Raw genomic sequence first — 13,339 nt, forward strand, 5'->3', positions numbered from 1 at the left:
TATGTTCCTATGCTTGTGTTCTTCTTCCTGCATCTACAAAGCCAGCAGTGACAGGTGGAGTCCTACTCATATCATAACACTCTGATTTCTTCTGTCTCCCTTTGCCACTTTTAAGGATGCTTAAAATTGCATTGAGCCCTCCTGGATAACCCCAAATAATCTCCTCACCTCAAGGTCCTAGTTTAGCCACAATTGTAAAGTCCCATGTTAAGTAGCATATTTGCAAGTTCTGGGGATTAGGACTTGGACATTTTTTTTGTGGGGGGGATTATTCTGCCTAGCAGAGATTCAAATCTACCTTGTTCATCTTTACTCCTGAGATCTATTAATAATGCCTGATTGTGGCTGTCTCCCCAAATTCCAATCAGCTGCTTCACCACCAAGCCAGCAAATCATCTAAATATTGCATGGTCTTTCATCTACGCTTTGAGCAAGAAATTGTTTTGAGAGTTAATCTCCTTTATAATTCTCATTTTAAAGATGAGGCAACTGATTTTCTGGAAGTTTAATTAACATGCCCAGGGTCACAGGTGATAGGAGCAGAATATTGTTAAAATTCAAAGCTCATGACCGCTGGACCATTTATTTCCCAGAAAAAGATTCTGTCAGATCTCATATATAAATTGAGCTCATTTTAAGTTTGAAAAAAATATCTATTATTTAATAAGAAACTAATTTAAGGAAACTTGCACAAAAACCTAATCACTTTTTCTTTTATTTCACTAATAGAGCAACTTCATTCAGCGCAAACATCGCATTGAACAAGAAACCTTGCTATTCAACTCAGTGACAGCTATTACTCACTTCCAAATGACTGATACTTAGTGAAGCATCTGTTCACCCCAGGAAATCTCTCCTATGCATGTCTCTAATCTTCTGTATTCTAAGTAAATTGCCTTAAGATGAGTTGATTATCATTTTGCAACATTTTCCAAGCAGTATTTAAACAGCTAAGTGAAAGGGGTTATTCTGTCACTGTTAAAGCTTCCCTCCCCCACTATTAATTATTTGTATGTCTGTAGAGTGTCAGTACAGAACTCAATTTGTTTAGGACTGTTAGTTATGGAAGCAACCGAGTAAGATTGATTTCTTGAACTGGTTGCAGAGTAACTATGCTTATAGAGGACCTTCCAAACAGAATATAATATGTGTAACCCCAACTAGAGATTTATGGGTGATATCCCTCAGGAGATGGCATGGTGTAGCTCAAAGGACAAGGAGGCAGGGTCAGTCACACATAATAAGTAGGAGAGCGGAGAACTGAATCTGAAGCTCATGTTCTTTCAATTATATGATGCTTCCTTCTAACACATCATGGACTTTGTCAACTATTGAGGAAACAAAAACTTGCTGATGCTATAAACCACTGCAAATGTATCTAATGCATTACTGGTTCAACTTTTTCCAGTTGCAAAGCTTGGCAAAACCAAACCATTCAGCCCAGTACAACAAAGTAAAGTTGTGATTTACGGAATAGATATTTCAGAAAGATGCAGACATTTTCATTCACAATAAAGATACTCTGAATAAAGACATATGTTCAGAGTATCCTGGACATAAATGCTTAATGTTAAAGGCAGGTCAGGCAACACAGATGCAAGAAGCTTTAAAAGCTTTTGGAGTCTAAGTTTGTAAACTTTGGGTATGATGGTGAGATTGTCAGTTCACTGAAACCCAGCAGTTCCCCTCAAGTGTCTGTCTTGCCCTTCTTTCCACACTAAGTGCCTACTCTGAGCTCCTCTGGCCATTACATAAAGCCTTTTAGGAAACATCACTCCAGACAGATATTTAACCCCAGGCTCTAAGGGAACTACGCAACGAGTTGCTAAGCCTGTTGATTAATTTTACATGTACGTGCATGTTAATGTAGTCTGACACCAAGGCCCTCACAGCTAGTCGCCCATGTTAAGTAAACAAAGTAGATCAGGTAAATGTACACTGAAAGTTGTCTGTGCAAGAGATGCATTTCCATCCCAGTCTTGGAGGAGAAATCTTTTTCCTTTTTCCTCAGCAGCCATCAGAGGTCACCTGGTCAATATTACCCCAAATCTTCCTTCATTCACTTGTGATATGCCACCTCATTTTTTAACGACCTATGTGGAGTATGAAATTTTTTTTAATTGGAAATGAAGCTCAATGATAGCAAAATTGTAGAGGAGCTTTTAAAACTTCTGTTACAATTGGTGACAATCATCACTCAGGTAGAAATTAAACTGCATATTTCATGTCCACGGCTTTCAGCTTATGTTTTGTGAACTTACAAATTTACAAACATTAAGCATGATGTGGTATTATTAAAGAAAATGATGATCTTGAGAAAAAAATAGTGAAAAATATATTATTCAGAAATATCAATATTACAGATATTCCTTCTGATATTTGTAGATAAACTGTTTCAGATTAACTCTTCACTGGAAACAACAAGAAACTAGGGGAAATTTTTTTTTTTAATTTGTTTGAAGGTACTGGTGAAAAACCAAGGCTTTTTGGTTTTTCAATGCCTCAACCAGGACTTGAGGGTTCAGAGCCTTGAAGAGACAGGATGCTTATATGTAAGCCCAAGGATTAGCACAGCTTTTTCCTTGGAGGCATTTGCTCACACATGACACAAAAGCTAGTAGGGAGCTTTCAGCAGTACTAGGTTTTAAGGGGAACAGAACTTAGAAATCAAGCCTCAACATGAAAGAGGAATCTTGGTAAACACCACCAGTTCATTTGGGACCCCTGCCCCTGAAGTCTCACTTGAAGAAGAGAGGAAAACCAGCCCCCACATAGACTGACACCCTCCTTCAAATCAGATTGGATTCCAGTGGCCCATGCCTACCATAGCTGCTTTCCAGAAGCAAAAGAAAACAAGCCTTACAGAGCCTGACAAAATGCCTTGAACTCTGTAAGCAATTAATGCAAATTAGTTGAATTTTGTTTTATCAAGAGCATTTAAATATTTTTCAATAATAATAAAATGAAATAATTATCTTTCTCTTTTTGAGCCCCTGACACACGTCCTGGTTCTGTGACCTTGGCTTTATGTATATTATCTCTAATTCTTCTACCATATTTGCAAGTTAAAAATTATTTATGTCTGATTGTAAGGCTGAGGTTCACAGATGTTATGTGAATTACAAGATCTACACAGCTATTATATGACTGAATTAAGATTTAATTCTTAAATTGGACTCTTTGGTTTCAGCAAACACTTTCTGTGGGTCAGGTGGGTGTAGATTTTCATGGAATGTGTGAGTAAATGGTTACTTTAGGAAAGAAAGCAGAGAATCTCTTAGAAACCATGGATGTATTTTTTGAGAAGGTTATCTCTTCGAAAAAGTAAGCATTTTCGATGTTTTTTCCTTGGAATTTGGAGGAAATTCTAAATAGCACAAGAATGTCTCTTAAAATACTCATCAAAAAGAAAAATAATGAAATAATTTATTCAAAATATATTTACTGGTTATTTATTATTTACCATGTACTCTTCTATATTTTAGAACTACAGCAATAAACAATATAGAAAAAGTCCCTGGTCTGATGTAGATTGGATCCTATTGGAGCGGACAGTTAATAAATAAACAAATAAAAATAGAATTTTGGAAGTCATCAGTACTGAATTGATATTTATAGACCAACTGAAGTGATGGGATGAAAGTCTGTTTAGATTAGGTTCAAAAAATAAAAAAGAAAAAAAAAAAAAGAAAGCTCTTAGAGACACAATGTTTAAGCCAGGAAAGCTATGGAATTCTGAAGATACCTGAGAAGTTAATGTGTTAGAAAAAGTAGTGCTGTACCCCTTCTTCCACTTGAAATTCTATGCTCTTTAGGAAGTCTTAATAGTGGGATGCAATGGCTTCTCTATCATGGTAAAAAAAGTCTGTGATCTTACACCATGGGTTATATGTGGATGATATCAAAACAATGAAAACTGTTATATATTTCCTAGTCAACCTGTATAACTACAAGATAATTGAAAATTAATGTGATCAAAGTAACTTTATATTAGAATGACAGGAAAGGGTAGAAAAATAATATGAATGAAATAAAGAAGTGCTCAAACAATAGTCACCAGCACCAATATTCTTTCATTTTATATAATGTTTTTGTGGAACAACCAAAATTGTAACTTTTGACCTAGTTGTACAGGCATCTGTGCCAAAAGCATGAGAAGAACAAAGTCCTAACTGAGGTAATTGCCTCATTAAATTGACATCTATCTGCAACAGTACATCCTAGATCACAACTCACATTAAGCGATTTAAAAAAAAAAAAAGGATGAATATGTGATTGAAATTTAGCACAGTATTATCTGCATTCATAAAAATCTCCATAGTGTGTTTGGTGCTAGAACCAGTCATTGAGGTTGCTTATGAAAAAGATTTATTTATCCTGAATTTTATTTTCTTTAAACAGAGCCCTACTTTGCTAACCAACAAAATTTTCTGAAGGGCCCTAACTAACATCTGAAATCCAGTTTTATAAATTCAACAGATTATTCTTCTAGGTTGAAATTTCATAGTGATGACAACTTCATTTTATCTTGAATTTGAGCATCACTAAAAACAATTGAATAGTTAAGCATAACAGAAAAAAATGATTTCACTGAAGAAAGTATAGTTACAAAGTATAAGAATGTAGCTGTTATAAAACCATTTTCTCCAGTTACTAGTACCTCCTATACCCAACTTCCCTTAGCACGTAATCAGTATACCACCTAAAACATTTCTCCACATGATATTCAGGAATTTAAATTTTCTGGAAGTTGCTACAGCAAAAAAACTAGTACAATTTGGTTAAAAGACATTAAATGTGGCTCTCTCTGAGCATTGATGGGTGATATTAAAATGGTTTTAATTTAGATTAATTCTAAAGTACTATAAATTACATAGTCTATTTACCTATAGGAAATTTTCATCAGTTGCAACTAGAAGTTACTCAAGAAATATTGAAGAGGTGCTACAATATTTGAATCAAAAAAAAATCAAAATATCAAGTATCAAAGCATTAGTTATGCAGTTTTCTGTTTATAATAATGACAAAACTGGACTTTGAGCAATTTTCTTACTAGTCAACAGGTTAGAACCATAGCTTGAAACAGTAAGTAGTTCCAGAGCACTGGTAGTTTGTCCAATTCAGTTTGATATAGAATGCTTGTTTTTCTGGCAGGCTGGGAGCATGAATTGTTTTGTAAAATCATTGTTTTTCAGATAGCCAAATAATACCCTTGCTCCTTTTAATTTCTGTTGGATTTTTTTTCTAAAATATATTTCACAAATTTCTAGCTGCTTAAACTGAGGATCCTAAACCATAATTTAATCTTTACTAATTTTTTTCTATGAAAATAATCAGGAAAAACTATTTTAAAATTTTTGGAAAGTTTTTTGGTCCCCACACTAAATAGACACACACACACACATACACACACACACACACACACACACACACACACACACAGTCTTAGTTTTTAAGTAAACATTTAAAAATATTATTTCTCTGTATTGTTATGCACTGTCAATTCTCACTAGTCTCAAGGAAGTTGACACTGAAACAATTTTTCTCGCTTAATACATATCACTTCTGGATTCATGAAAATTATCTCTCTTAACTTAGCTATGATATGTGAGAAATGTTGAGGCAAGTTTCTTTAAAAATTTTGTGATGCTCTAGTTAACATTAAAGTTTATGTTATTGAACATGGCTTACAAAGTTAGAATTTTGTTATCAAACTTTTGTAACTTTAAATTAAAAATTTGCTATTTTAAATCTAAACATATTTAAAATCCATATGTAAAAAATCCTTTTTTATTCCACTGTCACTTTTTTTAAAAAGTAATCTAATATCAACATTATGGACTGAATTGTGTTTCTCCCAAATGAATATGTTGAAACCCTAACCCCAATGTGACTACATTTGGAGGTAGGGCCTTTAAGGAGGGAGTTAAAATTAAATAAGATCATAAAAGTGGGATCCTAATCCTATGGGACTGATGTCCTTATAAGAAGAGGAAAAGATACCAGATCTCTCTTTCTCAGTCTCTGAGTGCACACAGAGGAAACACCATGTGAAAACAAAGCAAAATGGCAGGAAGAAAGGTCTTACCTGTTGGCACCTTGATCTTGGACTTCCAGCATCTAGAATTATGAGAAAAATAAATTTCTGTTGTTTAAGCCAACCTCTCTGTGGTATTTTGTTATGGCAATCTGAGCTAACTAATAATACTCAACAATTAACTCCTTCTGCCAATTGCTGTTAAGCTTTTCTGTGATACCAGCAAATCAAAGACTTAAAAATTAGGATAAAATCAATAATGTCATACAAAATGATCAGGGAATGCTTGAACAAGAGAATATCAGAATTGCTCTGGATCCTTTTCCTACAAAACGTTTTCCATTATGGGATACTGAAACCTGTCTGTGTATCAAGGGGTCTTGAGATTCTATAGGTATGAAATCCACTCAATAGTTTCAGTTTATTTTTAAAAATGTGTTTTGCTATTTTGAACCACAGTTCTTGTTTGTCATTGCAAAAAAAATGCAGTCAGTATCTAGGGAAGAAGGGCCGATTGTTGCCAAAAGTAAGGGCCTCCATTGCTTTAGAGCTTAACAGTAACAGCTTGGAATGGAGTTCTGATCCTCTGACAGGAATTTTCTCAGTCCCGACTACATGAAAGACATACTGTCCCTGGATGGACTGCTGCCATGCTCCACGGCAAGACTGTGAGAGACTCCATAAAAAGAAGGAAACAAAAACAAAGTATTTGTGTAACGTCTTTCTCCATTTGTTTTTTTTTCTGTTTGTTTTTTCTTTCCATTTGCATGCAGTAAAGAATCAAAGCACCTCAGTCATGATTGCCTAAAGAATGCAAGACATTGTACTAGGCACCAAGATGAAGATAAAATAATTGCACAAAATGTAGTCCATGTGCTCACTGTGGAGATAAAAACATTCTGTCACTATTACAGATAGGCAATAGATATCTTCTGGTCCAGCCATATTTAGGGACTAGTGTTGAATGTTTTTTTATGTTAATTTATTAATCTTATTTTCTAACTATTTGGTGTTGGTATATAGAATTGTATTTGATTTTTTATATTATTCTATAACTAACAGGCTAGCTAAATTTATTAATTAATTCTAATAGTTTATAGACTTCTCTGGATTATCTATCTGTATGATAATGTCATCTGTAAGTACTGATGTTATAATTTTCTCCATATCATAATTCTGTTTATTTCTTTTCCTTGGTTTATTGAAATATGGTATAGAAGCACTGATAATGGGTATTCATTTACTTTTCCCAATTTCTGGAGAAAAGTTGTCAATATTTCACCATTGTGGATAATGTGTGATGTAGGCTTTTGGGGGAGCTATTCTTTTTCAGATTAAGGGAAATCTTTTCTATTCTAGTTTTCTGTTTTTTTTAAATTATAAATAGGTGTAAAATATTGTCAAATGCCCTTTTGCCTTTTGAACATGTATTAAAATTATCTGATTATGTTTTCCCTTTTCTACGAGTGTATAAATTTTATTAATTACCTTTATGTGTTTTGATACATTTTTGCTACATTTTTGTATTTAAGTTCCTGAGAAAGATTGGCCAATAATATATTTTTTTCTTGAAAAATACTTGTCAGTATTTAGAATCAAAATTATGATAGTCTTATAAAAGGTTAGGAATCATTTCCCTTTATTTCTTTTATTGGAATAATTTTGAGTAAGATTGGCATTATTGAAAAAAATTACCTAGAAAAGCCATCTGGTTCTGAGGTTTTCATTGTGGAAGAATTCAAATTATGGATTCAATATTGTAATAAGTACCAAAGAAATCAGCTGTTGTATTTATTTTCCTTTCAGCCTTGTATTATTCATTGAATTTTTCTATACTATAACCCTATCATCATTTCATATAGGAATTATTTGTGTCTCTTGTTCAAGCCTAATATTGCTAATTCATGTCACTTAAATTTTTTTCTTGAATATTTTTCCAAGTGGTTTATCAATTTTATTGGTATTTTCAAAGAACAAGCTTTTAATTTTGTTTGTATTCTCTGTTGTATATTTACATTATATTTTATTGATCTCTTCTTTTATCTTTGATATTTATTTTCTTGTACATTCTTTGGATTTGACTTAACTTTTTTGTTCTCAAATTTTGTGATGAATGCTTAAACCATTGATTTTCAACCTTTACCTTTTTTCTAAAACATATAGTTAAGCCTCTAAATTTCTCTCAAAACATTATTTCAGCTGTATTCCACACATGTAAATATTTTATAATTTTGTTGACTTTTATTTAAAATATTTTCCAATTTGCATTTGTTCTTCTTTGACCCTGGAATAGGTAAAAATATCTTGCCTAATACCTTGGAATTTGGAATTTGGGATTTTTCTACTTATTCTTTTTTTTTAATAAAAATAATTTTTAAATAAAATAAATTCTAGCTTAATCCCTTTGTGGTTAGAGAACATACTTTGAATAATTTCATTCTTTTGAAATTTATTGGGTCTACCTTTATGGCTCCATCTCCTTTCTACAGAGAGCAGTTCCTATGTTTTTTATCTTGGGGCTAAAAAGCTGCCATTTTGCATTACAGGGGAGGAGAAATGGTAATAGAAGCATGAATTCCTAACTGGCCCTCTTATTCCTAATAGAGTTCTTTAATTCATTACACTCATAATTGCCCCGTGTCCCACGCCTCTCCTTTGTGCAATTAGCTCAGATTTCAGTGCCTCCAGGGCTCCCTCAGTAAAGATCCTTACCTCTGGTGTTTTGGATTGTGAATTTTCCTATTAATATCAACCCATCTGCTTGAAATTTTCCAGATTTCCTCAAATATCCTGGCCCACTGAGTTCTTGTTTACTGCAGTTAGTCTTCTTATTTCTTTCATAACTTCTTATAATCCCAAAGGGAGTTTGGGAAGAAGAGACAGTAAAACTGAGTGCTCAGTCTGCCATCTTGAATAAGCTGGTGAATCCTTTTTAGCAATATTTTCTGTGATTTAACTTCACTTTTGAAGACAAGGTTATATAAAAGAGCATTCAGTATTAAATTCGGGCATTTTTGTTAAGAACACTTTTTTTATAATTGGAAAAGCTTTAGAGTAAGATTGGCTCCTATCCTGTATTAAAATCAACAATTAAAGCTCAGTTTAGTCAATCTGTAGTCCATTAGGGGAGGAATTAGTTTTTCTGTAGAAATGAATCGGCAGTCAGTTGTCCGTACCAAGATAACTTTCAGTACCACACAGGCAGCCCAAGAGAGCTAGGTCATCAGGCAGGCTACCCAAGAATTGTTATCTAAGGAGTGGTTTATGGTCAACATATTGGGTAGTAGGTAGAGCACAGAGAAAGTGAGTGACCTATGAGAGGCAATGTGTGTAGATATGATTTTCTGTGCCAAAAGCTTCATCAATTTTCCTTTCATCTGCTGATTTCCTCTGGTCCCTTCAAGTGAGAGAAAAGTCAACTTGTCAAAAGCTGACATTCTTCCTCTGAATAGTTCCATAATTGTTCTGGCCCTTGTGCTTCTCAAGTTTGAAGAGAGGAAAATTCCTCAGGCAGAAAAGTAGGTAGTTCAGTGCATTACCCTGTAAAAAGATTACAGTAAAAACTCTCCAGGACTGGAAGGTGAAGATTTAGGTCAGAAATCAGAAAGTTGTATTCTACTGTCATAAGATTCTCTTTGAAATATTTGTCTCTATTATAACTGGATCCGTTTCTACTTGAGACAATCAACTGGCAAGTGAAATACCCGAATCTTCTCAACCTCAGTTATTTAGACCCCTCTTTGAAATCTTCCATATAAGCCCTTCAATACCTTAAAATTGTAGAGAAATCTGTTTTTTCTTTAATATACAATCCAACTGATGTTCATATCATGTAAGAAAAATTACAGAATACCTCCCTTATAATGCAGCGTTCTTACTATGCTTTACATGAGCTATTGTTAAAATCTTTTGTGGATAGTTAGAGGTACAAAATAAACTGAATTTCCATGATAATGATCTGTGACTAACCAGGTCACAGGTATATCAGGAGTATCCATTCCCAACTGTCTCAGTTGTAAGAGCCTGGGCATAATCACAATTTGAGTCACAAGTACAAGGGGTAGGATCTCCTCTTTCCTAACCCACCAGGTGTTTGGGAGCCCATTTGATCTTGCAGTTTCTCAAGAATGAAGTATAGAGGAGCATCACTTAAGAGTCAGCTGACTCACAGAGCAAATAATCACGGCATTAGCCTGTTGTTGGTTAAGAGACAGGCTGATGGGGGCTGTTGGTGAATTTGGCAAAGTGTTTAGACTAATGGGAACATGACTTATGAATGACTTAGAAGAACTTTTATTCAACAAAGTTCTTCAACAATAAAACAATGCTTTTTGCATTATATATATATATATTTCCCTATTACCAGGTTCTTTTACCAAATGTCCTTTCTCAGAGACCATGTTCTTGTTAGAGGAATCCAGATATTCATATGCCCCTTTCTTGTCCCATATTTTTCAGACTCTGACTCTTTCCAGCTCATAGCCCTTTGTTTCCTGCCACAAAAATATATCATTCTCTTTTCTGTAATAATAACATTTGAAAGCCAATCAGTAATCTGGATAATAATCCATTAAAACCAAATAATGAGTGAAAGAAAAAAAATTAAAAAGGTTTTCCCTCTCCTAAAAGGCAATGAGGGCTGAATAACTGTGCAGTTGATACTTACTGGTAAGGGAGATACTTATTCTGCTTCTGGGAAGAAAGCTTCTCATCCCAACCCCCTAATCCCAATCCTACTCAGAAAGGGGCTGAATAAACTACTTCCATTGAACTAAGAAAATGGAAAGCTTATGTTTTTATATTAGTCAGAAATTGGCATTTGTATTCTTCTACTACTATACACTAATATATATTAAAAATTTTGTAGAGAAAATATCAGAGGCTTGCCTTTAGTTTCTGAGACTACATTTTTTATTTCTGTGGTTTAAAATGTTATCAATATATGACTTTTAGTTCTGTTGAGTTTCCTATAATGTCATAGAATTGATGTTTAACATAGTCTTGTAAAAAGGTTTAAAGAAAGATTGAGGTTTTCAGTAACAAAAATTACTTTTTAGAATTTTAGGCTAGCCAAAGAGTTTGTCCTAAAAGCATTTATTATCTGTTCCAGAATTCATAGATAAGTACACAGTATAATTTTATTGAATTCAGCATATTTTAAAAAGTTGAAAAGATGTAATTTTTCTATTTATACCTAGAATACAATCTGTGCATTTGAAAAAAAAAAGAAACTTCCGAGACAAACTGGAGATTTATTTAGTCTGTCTTTATTTAAAAAGAGCCAAAGGAAAAAATACACAAATACAATTGGCTAATTGCTTTGCAATTTGGCTTTATTTCCTTGACGCTAATGGAGAATTTCTAACACCTAAACAGCTAATGAGTTGGGAAGTTTTGAGTTTTATCTGAATACAGATATTTAGTCAGAAAGAAAAAGAAGTTTATTTACTCCTTGAGTACAGAGAAGACAGCAGACATAAGCTGTGTCTATATTCCAGTCTGCTGGGTGCTAGTTTTGTGTGCCCTAAGGATCTTGCAGTGTAAAGGGAAACATGGGTGTACAAATATATATTTTCAGTTTCATATGTTTAATGTCAAGATAGATGTGTTGTCAGAGCCCATAGAATATCATCTAAATAACAACAATAACAAACTACAGAAAAATGACTATTAGTGCCAACTATGAAATGTTTATTATGTTTCAGGTTCTCTGCTAAGTGCTTTATATACCATACTCCTTGAGTCCTCACTGAAGAATGTAGGTATAATTGTCCTCATTCTAATTAATAATAATAAAATTATCATCACCATCATCATCTGAGAGGTAAATATATTTCTACAGCTCATAAGTAGAAGATCCAAGATTCAGTATCCTATCTATTTAAATCCAAAGCCCATGTTTTTAACACCCCCAGTTTATGTCCCCTTACTTTCCTATCAGGAAATTTTCTGGAAGATGTACAACTATAGTTGGATATGGAAACAAATGTGAAATTAAGCAGTCAAGGAAGTAGAATGAGAAAGCTAATTTAATCAGGAAGAATGTCATTTACATACCAGAAGAAGGGAGTACACCATATTTTTATGGAATCCAAAGCAATTATTTTCATCATGTGATTATAAATTGCATAGAGCAAGGGGCAGACATGAGGCCATAGAATTAGGCTGGGGCCACATCATTAGGGGTTCAAATGCCTGACTAGGAACCTGGGGTTTCTTTAGGTCATAGAAAAAAGATTGAAGCTTAAGCAGGGAAGTGGCATGGTTGGATTTGCACATTTGATGGAAGTCCCGTTGGACCAGGGCAGAGGATGTCTGGTAGAGCCATTACCGAGGTATCTAATAGAGAAAATGGAGCAAATGTGTGAGAAAAGAAAGGCTTCACACTGAAAAACAGGAAAGATTCAATATGCGTGACCTGTGTGTTACACACATGCTCTCTGAAGACAGATGAATGTTACAGGTAAGACCTTGGAAATCCTCAGCGTGGGAAGTCGCATCTGAATCTGGCTTAGGCATAAGCAGTGGTAGCCTTGATGGAGGCAGTACTACGATTTCGGCTCTGGTCTTCTGAGAGTTGTCTCATTGCCTCAGACAATGGGGTGGGGTCTGGCACATTGGGACTGTCCCGCTCGCAGGCAGATATACTTGGATCCATCTGGCATGTTCATTCTGTACCTATCTCTACAAAGCACCTTCTCCAAGTGCTCCCCATGACTCTCCCACCCACCTCAGAGTTTTGATACCTTCTTTTTCCTTCCTACCCAACAGCCACCCTCCTACACCCTGTCATAGTTGATTCCTTTGTCATCTTTATATCTTAGCTTAAGCACCATGTTTCAAGGATGCATCTTCACCACTTCTTCACCAGATGAGAGCTCCCATATGCACTCCCATAGTCCCCTATACTTTTTTCCTCCAGCTATAATCACAATTTATAATTATATATTTAAGAAATTATTTGATCAATGCCTGTCTCTTCCATTATACTCATCCATTATAGCTCTCCTAAGGAAGAGCAATGTGTGTAGTATTCTTGAATGTCTCATAAGTCCAGCAAATTTTCTAGAACATAGTGTGTTCTCAACACATATTTACTCAATGAAAGAATGACTTCCGGGGCTTTCCTGGTGGCGCAGTGGTTGAGAGTCCGCCTGCCGATGCAGGGGACACAGGTTCGTGCCCCGGTCTGGGAAGATCCCACATGCCGCGGAGCAGCTGGGCCCGTGAGCCATGGCCACTGAGCCTGCGCGTCCAGAGCCTGTGCTCCGCAACGGGAGAGGCCACAACAGTGAGAGGGCC

This window comes from Lipotes vexillifer, unplaced genomic scaffold (assembly GCF_000442215.2).
Source record: "Lipotes vexillifer unplaced genomic scaffold, Lipotes_vexillifer_v1.1 scaffold842, whole genome shotgun sequence".
NCBI classification, from domain to species: Eukaryota; Metazoa; Chordata; class Mammalia; order Artiodactyla; family Lipotidae; genus Lipotes; species Lipotes vexillifer.